Source organism: Peromyscus californicus, unplaced genomic scaffold (assembly GCF_007827085.1).
Source record: "Peromyscus californicus insignis strain IS unplaced genomic scaffold, ASM782708v3 Scaffold_19__1_contigs__length_69161282, whole genome shotgun sequence".
NCBI classification, from domain to species: Eukaryota; Metazoa; Chordata; class Mammalia; order Rodentia; family Cricetidae; genus Peromyscus; species Peromyscus californicus.
Genome location: NW_026294491.1, coordinates 16,295,523 through 16,307,569, shown reverse-complemented (window position 1 = coordinate 16,307,569; position 12,047 = coordinate 16,295,523). Strand labels below are relative to the sequence as shown.

Sequence of the window (12,047 nt, the reverse complement as noted above, 5' to 3'; positions counted from 1 at the left end):
CACATTATAGAGGTAAGAACCTTGTCAAACTCTTCCTTCCAGTCTTAGTGTGTGACCAAGTACTGGACTGGGTAGAAGAATTTGACCAAGTACTGGACTGGGTAGAAGAATTTGACCAAGTACTGGACTGGGTAGAAGAATTTGACCAAGTACTGGGACTTAGTAGAAGAATTTGGATACACACGATGTGGAGCCTCAGAGGATGGTGGGTTTACCTGTGAAAACATTGAGCTTCACAGGTTTCTTTTATTTTTGTTATAGGACTGTCCAGATTTTCTATTTCTTTTGATCCAAGGATTTTAAAGAAATGCATATATATAATCCATGTTCTGAGAGTTACCTTCCAGAATTGTCATAGTATTCTTTCATTTTTGAATGTCTGTAGTGTCTATGTTTTTGATACTGATAATTTCTGTTTTCTCCTGATATTGGTAGGGGATTATATATTTAATTAATTTTCCAAAAATTGCTTTGTTAATTTTTTGTTGTATATTTAATAGGAACTGATTTCTTTCCTTAGCCTTTTCTTTAAAACTGGTTTGTATGTTTCTCTCTCTCTTTTTTTTCTCCTAAGATAACCATTAGGAAGCATATTTTCTTTTTGTTTAGTTAGGCTGTATGCAAATATCTTCATATATTGTACCCTAGTGTTATTCTGTTTTAAGTATTTATCTATTTTATATTGTAATTTGTTTTCTTCCAAACTTGGAAAATTTGACATTTACTTCCTAATTTCCTGAATTTGAAATCTATTTCCTAACTTCCTCAATTTGGCTATTGTTCAGCTAGCTATATTATTATGTTTTATTTCAAGCTTAATTCCACTTTTATCAGAGAAACAAACCTTTAATCTTTTTGAAATCTGTTAAACTTTACAGCTCAGTGTTGTGGGATATTCGTACACTGTGTAAAGATGTATTTGCTGTGATTGGTGTAATAGAAAGCTGAGTAGCCAATAGCTAGGAAGGAAGTATCGGAGGGATTTCCGGGTAGAGAAAGGAAGAAGAGGAGAATCTAGACAAACAGGAGACAGGGAAGAAGCAGGTTAGATTAATAGAAATGGGTTAAGTTATAAGAGCTCATTAAAAACTGGGCGGTGGTGGCGCATGCCTTTAATCCCAGCACTTGGGAGGCAGAGGCAGGCGGATCTCTGTGAGTTCGAGGCCAGCCTGGTCTACAGAGCGAGATCCAGGAAAGGCGCAAAGCTACACAGAGAAACCCTGTCTCCAACAACAACAACAACAACAACAACAACAACAACAAAAAAGCTCATTAAAAACTAGCCTAAGCTAAAGCTGAGCTTTCATAATTAATAATAAGTTTCCGTGTCATTATTGGAGAGCTGGCTGGCGCAACAGAGAAAGACTCGTTCCAGTCCAGCACACAGGAAGGCTGGTGTGTCAGTTACTTTATCTCTTCACTGTGACTGAATGGCTGACCGAAACAGCTCCAGGGAGGAAGGGTTTGTTCCTGCTCACAGATGGAGGGGAGAAGCCCATCCTGGCTGGAAGTCAGGGCAGCAGGAACATACAAGTCATGTCACATCTGCAGTTGGGAAGCCCTGCAAGTGAATCCTAGCGCTCAGCCTGCTGCTTTTCCCACCCTGTTTAGTTCAGGACCCTGGCCCTGCTTCCCTGCTCCCTGTGCCTCTCCTTGTCACTCAGCTCAGGACCCCGGTCCATGAAACGGTGTCGCCCATATTTAGGGTGGGTCTCCCTACTTCAGTTAACCCAGTCTAGGAACTTTGTCACAGATGGAGGTTCTATGTCCCAGAGGCTCGTTGCCATGGTGACTCTAGATCGCATCAAAGGGACACAATTATTATCCATCACATTTGGCAAGTATCCTGTTTGCTGGAAAAGAATGCTTTTGTTTATTTTAGTGATGGATGGGTCTGTGTAAGGCATTCACTCCAATTTTCTTAGTATGTTTCTCAAATTCTCTATATTCTCTTTATCACTCAGAAGTTGTGGTCAAGAAATCAAGTGATGCTTTGGGTTTATTGTGTGCATTCGTGTGTGCTTTATAGAGTGTATTTACCTTATGAAATACCTCTTTATTTGTGCTAGGATTACTACCTTCAAAATCACTTTTATTTTAGACTAGTTAGGTGAGCTATCTTTGGTTTACAGCTGCACTAATGTATCTTTTTCCATCATTTTTTTCTGGCTGTCTGGGTTTTGTAATGTTTATGCTCTATAAGGAGCATATCAGAAGATTCCGATTTTTTTCTGTATAAATAGTAATAATTTGTCACTGTCATCGGATTATTGAATTCATGTTTTCTTAGTGTTATTACTGAAACATTCTGTGTTAGATATAACCCCTGGTGATTATCTACATGTTACATTTTTCCCTTCTTTTTATTCTGAGTCAGTTTCCTTCTACTATTTTTATCTTCTTTTTGAGACGAGCTCTCATATACTCCAGGCTGACCTCAGAATTTGCTATATTGCCTGGAATGACCCTGGACTCCAGACCATCCTATATCTACATTCCATGCTGGTATTCCAGGTATCACATCCATTTAACACAGTGCTGGGGACTCAGAGACTCAGGGCTCAGTGAATGCTAGGCAAGCACCACTCTTCCATCTGAATCACATCCTCGATGCCAGTCAAATAGTTTAAGTTGCCTTTATGCTTTTTCCCGTAGTAGGGATGTGTGTTTATGTTGGATATATGGAGAGGCTCCCGCTCTTTTACTGCTTCTCCGACGGTACAGTCACACGGTGCTGCCTTCCTGCTTATCCTCTCCTGTTTCATCACTTCCTCCATGTTTTTAAACAACACACAGTCTTGTCATTTTTTTCTTCTTGATATGCAACATTTAGTGGGATTCTCACATGACTCCCACTGGGTGGTGATTTTCTTTTTTCTGCATTATTTTGTTTCCATCTGAGCTCATTTACCGAAGGCATCCTTTTTTTCTTTCCCCCACAAAGCATTATTTAGGCTTTCTTTTGGCAGAGCGCTTTGGCAAATGAGTTCTCTTGTTTTTGTTTGTCTAATCCTACCATTATGTTGCTTCACGGGGATATTTCCACTACATACAGAAGTGTAAATCTTCTGTTTCTTGTGGTGCGTGCATGTGTGTGTGTGTGTGTGTGTGTGTGTGTGTGTGTGTGTGTGTGTTTATAGGTGTGCATGTACATGTTTGTACAAACGTGTGGAGACCAGAGGTGTCAGATGTCTTTTCCAGTTTCTCTCCACCCTGTACTTTTAGATGACGTCCCTGATTGAACCTAGACCTCACCAATTTGGCTAGACTGGATGGTTAATGGGCTTAAATGAACCACCTGTCCCTGTTGTCACAGCCCTGGGGCTACGGGATAGATACATGGTGTCCCACTCGGCTTTTTCGTGAGTGCTGGCTTTTAAACTCAGGCCTTCATGCTTGTGGATCAAGTGCTCTGCCTCCTGAGCCGTCTCTTCTTCCTGTATACCACTAGTCATCTCCTGTCAGCGTCTTAGAGATGTCAGTCATCCTTTTGAATTCTGGCATTTGGCATTTCTGTTGAAAAGTCAACTGTCAATCTTATTTTGAAGGAGATTTTATGTGGAAATTTTGAATCATTTTCCATGTTGTGTTACTGTTATCAGTTTGAATATACTTTCTCTTGATGTGGCTTTTGCAGATCCTGGTTGGTCTTTACAGCACCTCTTGACGCTCATGTTTCAGTAACTCTTGTTATCACGATAGGGTCCGTGCTGAGGAAATTCCCAGACTTACAGTCAAGTGGACAGAGGCCTGAGTGGCCTAAGCCCTTCCCTGGTACCTGCTTTTGCAGTGACCACTGTCCTGTGGGACCGAACCTTTAGCTGAGTTGAACTGACAGACACATAGTTGGGTCAGAGAGTTGGAGAATCAGAATCGTGTAGTCATTATTTAGTCACAGTATACTTTCATTGTAAAACTCTATTCTCCCCTCTACCCCAAATTTGCTCCTAATTTGCCCAACTAAACTCTGTAACCGGAAGATGTCAAACCTGATGAAAGGTTGACACTGTAATTTCTTCCTCCAAAGCATTTTTATGTTAAACCACAATCACTTCATTGTCACATGTGTTTCTCGTGGGTTCTCTTCCATGTGACGTTGTTCAACCATGGCTGTGAGGAACATTACTGATAATACACCCAGCTGAGTCCTGTTACTTTGTATCACCACAGTGTGCCAGATATGGAGCTGAAAAACCTTTCCTACCCCTATGTCTTGTCCCCTAACCTCAAATGTGGAAGTGACTTTGGAAAGAATTGGTTGTCCCTGTTATAACCAGAAAGCCTTTCCAAGGCAAACATCGCCTCAACCTGTGTGCTTTTGCCCAACAGCTAACTCTGGGGAAGAAGTAAGTTAGTGCTTTCATTTAACTGTGGAAATGCAGAATTTTCCACAAATATATTAAACCTTCAGTGGTGGATCAAGATTATTAGGGTATTATAAATAAATGCCCAATTACAAAAGACCAGTTCAAGTACAGTGCATAGGAGTTGCATTATGCAAAAATTCAATTCATACATGTGAAAAGTTTTCCTTGTGATGAAAAAGAGGCAATATTCAGAGCATTATATAAAATATACCACCAAAATGTCACACACACAGAAAGAGAGAGAGAGAGAGAGAGAGAGAGAGAGAGAGAGAGAGAGAGAGAGGGGCCTGGAGACACAGACATGAAAATGTTAACAATTCCATTTTCTTTTTCAAGCTGTCTATCTTAACATGCGCTTGCTTCTTATCATGGGTTAATTTTTCTTTGCTTTTCAAACCACCACACAAAATGCAAATAACCAAGAAGCTGTTGGCTTCGACTGCACATGAATTTGCTCATTAACTTGCTCCCTATCAGAGTAATAGCAAGCAGTCCATTCTCTTCATAATGAGCTATTTCATTTTTCTCTAGGATGGGCATAATCTTAAATTCATCTTAATCAATTTCCCAAAATTAAGTAGCAGCAAGGCCTGCTTCCCTCTGGCTTGTTACAATTGTTATCAGCAAGTCTCTAATGAGCAATACAGTTTAACACAGGCAAAGAGCGGGATGTCTGCGACATAACAATCGAGTGCCTTGCCCAGGCTCCCATTCCTACCATCGGGTCTTCTAGAATCACTCCTGGGTCCCATTCACCAACAGGCTCACACATGACCAGGAGTCCTCACCCTGCTAGAAAGACACAAGGCAGCTTTACAAGTCATTTTCATTTTTATTCTACTCTCCAGGACCACAGTGCTACTCCATCTTATGTTCAGTAAAAGCTAAGCAGCAACCGAAATAAAAAAGAAAATATAGTTGGTGGACACAGTAGTCAGTGTATCGTGTCTTCCCTCAAAGCAAAGGCTAAAGTCTCAGGAAAAAGCCAAAGGCAACAATGACAAAGAGTGACAGCTGTCACACTTCCCCTCTTGCTCTCAGGATATTGCTGCATGTGTGGAGAGAGTAAGCACATGTTGCTGCTGATGTCACACCAAATAGCTCCGAGTGGTTTCTGACTCAGCTAGGACCACAAGTGAAACACAAAACAAGAACAGCAAAACCGCCCTGGTCGTTCCTCTTTGGTCCTGGATAGAACTGAACAGCTCTGAGAAAACAGGACAGAAGGAAGAAGAGATGTTTCCATCTCTGCATTTGTAGACATTAAAGTTTCTCTTCGGGGCTTGAGGGGAGAGACCCCCCCCCCATGGCCACCCAGGGGTCCATCACACAGCCTTGTTGCTGCAGAATGCAATTACATCTGGCACTTCACGACTCACAGAGTCTGGTGTTTACAAAATGAATTGCATTTGTGGCCGGAATATTAATGACTGTTATCGCACTTATCCCATGATAATTCTCCAGTGAGTCATTTCATAAAAGTTGTCGTTTAAAAGACAGGCAATGAAAAGAAGCCTCATTTCAAAGTTAGATAATTTTCCCTCTTACAATTTTAGTAAGCTCCATTTTCTGTCAGAATGTCTGCTTTGAAGTTCAGTGTCCTTACTAATTATCAGCTACGGGGCACCCCAAAACACATAAAATCCCCAGGCGTGATCTTCTCACCTAAGTTTTTAAAGGATATTCTAATGCTGTACCTGAATTCAGGTAAAGGAAAGATACTTATTTTAACATAGGTTTTTGACCTGAGTGAGGTCACATGACATGGCTGAGACAGAGGTGGAAGGGTCATTGCAGGTTCAAGGTCATCTTGTCCTTGAGACAAGCTCCTTAAAAAAAGTATGTATATATACATATATATGTATGTGTGTTACTATGTATTACAATATTATATATACATAGACACACACATGTATACACATATACACACACATATACACATATGTAAAGACCCACCCTAAAGTCAATTGCATACAGTCTCTGAGGATAGGAAGTTGAGAATCTGTATTTTTCTTTCCTTTACAGTTGGGTGATTTTGTGCTTGCCAACATATGGCTATCACTGCTCTATTTTTTCAAAGAAAAAAATTTCCTTAAGAACCAACTAGTTGAACAAATTAGAAAAGTCAATACTGGAAGAATTGCCTTCCCACGTCAGTGGGTTGACCTATAGAGCTTCCTTATTGGAGAGAAGTCTGCCCACAGTCTTCTGAGAGAGGTGCTCCAAGGCGAACTTGACCTCATTAACTTAGAAGGCACAGGGATGTATTCAAATGAAGTTCCATTTAATGATCTTTTAAATTAAACATAGGATCCTTTACCTTCTATATTTAGCCTTCCGAGAAGCATGCCTGCCTGAAGTCCAAGCCCCATTAAATCAACAGATGCCAAGAAAGCACAGCGTAGCCAGTAGGGTAGGAAGCAGAATCTCCCACCTGCTCCCCATTCCCACCCTCACTCCCCATTCCTCCTCCAACACCCCACCACCACCACCTCCAGTACACTGAGGCTGCCTCCAGGCAACCCGGGAGTCCACCCAGAGGAATGCAGAGGAACTAGAGTTAGCTGTAGCCAACTGTAATATAAAACAAGAGCGATGGTTTCCCCAAATGAGAGAGGATGACGTGGGCAGGATGTCCCCAGTGTGATTGTGTCTGTCACGCTGACAGCTTTAACAAACAAACCTCAGCATGGTTCCTAACCTGAATTCAGTATTGTTGAAATAGTCCAGAGAGCTGGAGGCTAAAAATGCTTGTGTGGGTCCTGGAGAGAGAGATGGCTTAGTGGTTAACAGACTCAAGTTCAGTTCCTAGCACCTGCATCACGGAGCTCACAACTTCTTGTAACTCCAGGACCAGGAGATCCAACATCCCTTTCTGGGCTCTATGGGTACTGGCTCTCATGCACACATATCTACACATAGAAATACACACATACATGTAATTAAAAAAATGTAAATCTTTTAAAATGCTTATATCATTCTCAAATATAGCAATTCTTGGAAAACAGTACTTGAGAGACTGAGGCACAAGAGTCCATGAGTTTGAGGTCACCCTGGCCACATAAATAAAATGCTCAACTATGCAGGGATATATAATGAGACCTTGTGTCAAACAAAATGAAATAAAAGAAAATAGCTTACCACATAACAACGCTAATTCCTACAAATATAATTGGAAATTTATAACTCATATTGCTGATTTAGGGTATTGCCTTTATAAGTAAAGAGCATACATCATTTTATTATTTAATGTTCTTTTAACTTTCATTTTCTTTCGTAACTAAAATGCCACATGTTGTCAATTCTAAATCCGTGGCATTCCTCTGTTAGCTGTGCAACAGGACAGGGTGGAAGGGTAAATCAAATGTCTCCACCTTGGATAACATCCAACTGTCAGTGTTTGTTGTGTGCAACGCATTTTTGCTAATAATTTATGAAAATTCATTGCTGTGACAGACCTGACCATGTTGTTTGGGGGAGGACTGTGGAAGGATGCTGGAACTTTGGGCTAGAAGAGCCGTTGAGTGTTGAGAGCTCAGTGAGCTGTTCTGAGGGAGCTTGGAAGATAAGAATGTTAGAGCAGTGTGGATGATGGAGGCCTGGCTTGTGAAGTTTCAGAGGGAAGCGAAGACTCTCCTGGGCCTTTTGTGTGAAGGACCTGTGGTGTCTGGTCAGCTGGAGCTGAAGAATCATCTGTGACTGACAAGAGACCAGAACCACTAAAGTAAATCCTTTGTTTTGCTGGGATGATGGATGCTGGTCAGCTGGAGCTGAAGAATCCACCGTGATTAAGAAGAGACCAGCATCACTGAGGTGAAACCTTCTGGGAAGTGTTTCCTGAGTCAGCACATGCAAGCTGTGTCTTCCAAGGGCGGCCAAGGTTGTACCCTGTGCTGGCAGCCAAACTTGGTCATGTGTAAGAGTCACCCAGGTGTGCTGGTTTTGAAGGCATGGCGGGGTCAGGAAAAGCCACTGAGGCTTGGCACTGTGAGAGGCCAGGATAGGCCATTGGTGAAGATGCATCCTCAGTAGCAACTGAAGCCCCAGAATTGAAGGGGTCATGGGAAGAAGTTGAGGTTTAGCACCATGAAGACAGCCCAGGAGAGGCTGTTGGTGAAAGCGCGGCCTACTTGCATCAGAGATCCCAGCATTTTGGAGATGCCAGTACTGTGCGATGATCACCAAGAACAGCAGCAGCAGTGCTGAGGTGGAACCTGCCAGAGCCTGGGAGACAACTGTGTGTGCTACAGTGGGCGGAGACAGAGAGGTGACCCCAGTCCTTTGCAGGAGCCCAAAAGATCGGAGATGGTGAGTGAATCCCAGACATTGGACAGTGAGTTATTTACACCATTGGCATTTGGTTTTGCTCAGATTGCGACTGTGCCCTGGTTCTTGCCTCTTTGAAGTAAGGAAGTATTTAACTTAATTATGATTTTTACAGGAGCCCACAGTTGAGAGATTTTGAACTTTTAGAAGGAATTTTGGATTTTTTTTTTCAAGAGACTGGACTTTCAATTTGTTTCAATTTGTAAAGACTGTGTGACTTTTAAAGTTATTTTTGTTTTATGTTGTGATATTAATATTAAGGTGCCATCTTGGGGATAAATGAGAAAGAAACAGTTCTAATTGAAAAGTGAAAGGTTTGTGTGTCAAGCTGATACAAGCTAGGGTCATCAGAGAAGAGGGAGCCTCAGTTGAGAAATTGCCTCCATCCGTGAGATCAGGCTATAGGCAAGCCTGTAGGGCATTTTCTTAATTAGTGATTGATGGGAGAGGGCCCAGCCCATTGTGGGTGGTGCCATCCCTGGGCTAGTGGTTCTTTGTTCTATAAGAAAGCAGGCTGAGCAAGCCATGGGAAGCAAGGCAGTAAACACACCCTTCCCTGGCCTCTGCATCAGCTCCTGCCTCCAGGTTCCTGCCCGGCTTGAGTTCCTGCCCTTGTAGCATTTGATGATGACCTGTCATATGGAACTGTGAGTGAAATCAACCCTTTCCTCTCCAAGTTGCTTTTGGTCATGGTGTTTCAGCACAGCAATAGTAAACCTAAGACAGATGGGAAGCATGGTTCGGGGCTGGAGGGATGGCTCAGTGGTTAAGAGTGCTTGCTGCTTTTGCAGAGGATCCAAGACTGGTTTTCAGTGCCCACATGGTTGCTCACAACCACCTGCAGCTGCAACCCTAGAGGACCTGACATCCTCTTCTGTCTTCTTATGTACCCACATGCACACATGTGTACCGACACATAGACCCACACCATAGCTTCCCACATGCTCATGTGTATACAGACACATGGACACATTCATACATATAAAACAAAAATAAAAGCTTTAAAATAGGATTTTGAGGTAGCTTCCTGGTTTCCTTTATTTGATTCACTGATTGAGTTGCATCTTCCTATTGTTATTTTGCTGTGGAGGTATGGTTGGATGTAATCAGAATTTCCCTATGTGTTTTGTTTTCATCTAATCGATTACAGTGTGTTTGTTGGTTGGTTTTGTCAGTCTGACAGAAACCTAGACTTATCTGGGAAGAGAGAATCTCAGTGTGGGGATTGCCTCCATCAGACTGGCTTGTGGGCAAGTCTATGGGACCATTCCCTTGAATAATGATTGATGTTCCTTAGTTCCTACCCTGACTTCCTTCAGTGATGGACTGCTACCTGTAAGTGAAGGATGAAGTCAGCCCTCTCCTCCCGAGTTGCTTTTGGTCATGTTTATCACAGCAATAGACTTACGTGTGCCAGGTGTGTGCTGTTGGTGGGAGAGTGCCAGGTGTGTGCTGTTGCTAGGAGAGTGCCAGGTGTGTGCTGTTGCTAGGAGAGTTTCAGGTGTGTGCTGTTGCTAGGAGAGTGCCAGGTGTGTGCTCTTCTGTGACCTTTTGTGAACTACTTGGCATCCTCTGAGTTTTTGTCTTTGATAATTTTGGAAAAAGCTGCTCCTTCTGGAAGCATCTTTTCCCTTTCTTCTTTCTAAGGACCACTCTTATCCCCTAGTCCTCGGAAGCCCTGGAGGGCGTGGTCCTGTGTGGACTACTCTCATTTCTGTTGTTTCCATGATGGGTCCTCTTATCCTCATTGGTTGCTTAGACTCATCTCGTGGTTTTACAGTTTGCCGGCCGGCTTTCCTGTTGAGTCTTTACCGTAGTGATCACAGCTGTTTATAATTGTCTGTGACGTGTTGCCGCGATGACACCTGGTTCTATTGGTTGTTTTGCTCCTGCAAATGTGTGTGTGCGCGCGTGTGCGCGATTTATGATGATTGAGTTTTGTTTGTTTTTAAGCTGGATGCCTTGTGTAAGAAACAGCCAAGTTGGCCCTAACCTTGGGAGTAGGCACATCTCTCTATTGAACCTGTAAAGGGGTGTTCAATGTTAATCAAGGAACTGGCCTTACTGGTAATTTGCTTACATCCAGTGTGACACTTGGCTTACACCCAGCGTGACCTAGGCTTTATTTCCCCCGGTGATGGCTTGTATCTGTGTTGGGAGCTAGTCACCCACTGTCTTCATACTGTCCTACACTCTGTCTCAATTTTCCCAGGGGTAGTGCACTGTTTCCTTTACTCTGTCTCTGAGGAGGACTGTGAACAGGACAGAGATGGGTTTCTTGAATTTCTGATGGAATCTTACTCTCTGTAGGCACCATGTATGTCCCTGGGATTGGGCAACATGTCCTTACATGTATAAAAGGGATAGTTCTCCACCAACTGTATAGCCGTGCTCCTTCCTCCTCCTCCTTGGGCTCATGGCATGTTTCTGTCTGCAAGAAACATTTGCCATTACCTTGAGGTCAACAAAAATTGCCCTTACCTCCTCTTCTCCTCCCAAATGCCAGACTGTTACATTAGGAGATAGAACACCGTCTCTGTGTAGAGCGGTGTGCCCCTTTCGTGGTGGGTACCGCTCTACGAAAGTCTAGGCAGGGGGAAAGCCGCCTGCAGCTTCTCCAGGCTAGCAGCGACTGCTGTTGGTTTTGCAGAGCAAAGGTTTGCAAGAGAGGGGCCTCCAGCTCTGTCAGCACCCCGCAGCCGGGTTTTGCGCTGACTTGACTGAAGCCTTCCTTCTGCTGCTGTCTCATTACTCCTCACATACATTTTTAGTTCTACAAATATTTCAAGCAACACAAGTGATAATTATTTCATTGTACTGAGTACTTACCCCTTCGGTATTCTCAGCTTTGTCCTGATATTCCATGGTTTTTGCCTGTGTTATATCTCACCTATGAAATAAAAGAACTACTTTTCATATGTTTTAAAGCACATAGTAACTATGATTTTCTTCTCTTCTCTAATTCTTTGTTTCTTTAGCAAGAAATTTCATTCTGCCTGTCAGACTGGTTTTGTTGTCTGATTGTTGTGAGTGTGTGTGTGTGTGTGTGTGTGTGTGTGTGTGTGTGTGTATACATAGATATGTGTGGAGGGTCCATGTGTATGTATGTGGAGGGTATGTGTATATGTATGTGGAGAACACATGTGCTCCAGCCAAAAAAGGACACTAGGTATCTTGCTCTGTCATTCTTCACCTTAGTATTTAGACAGAGGTCTTTCATGGGCCCTGCATCTAGGCTGGTGGTCTGCTGGGGTTACGGATGTGCGTGTGGTGATGCCTGGCTTTGTATGTAGGTTCTGAGGACTGGAATTCAAGTGATTGTGCTTGCCTGGCATTTGCTCCTAACCACTGAGA

General features: G+C 42.8%; 1 long non-coding RNA gene across 17 annotated transcripts in view; it reads left to right on the top strand.

Annotated features, from left to right (window-relative positions):
* The window catches only part of LOC128114605 (uncharacterized), a 287,065-nt gene that overhangs the window by 180,596 nt on the left and 94,422 nt on the right, over positions 1-12,047 (top strand). The window lies entirely within an intron of this gene.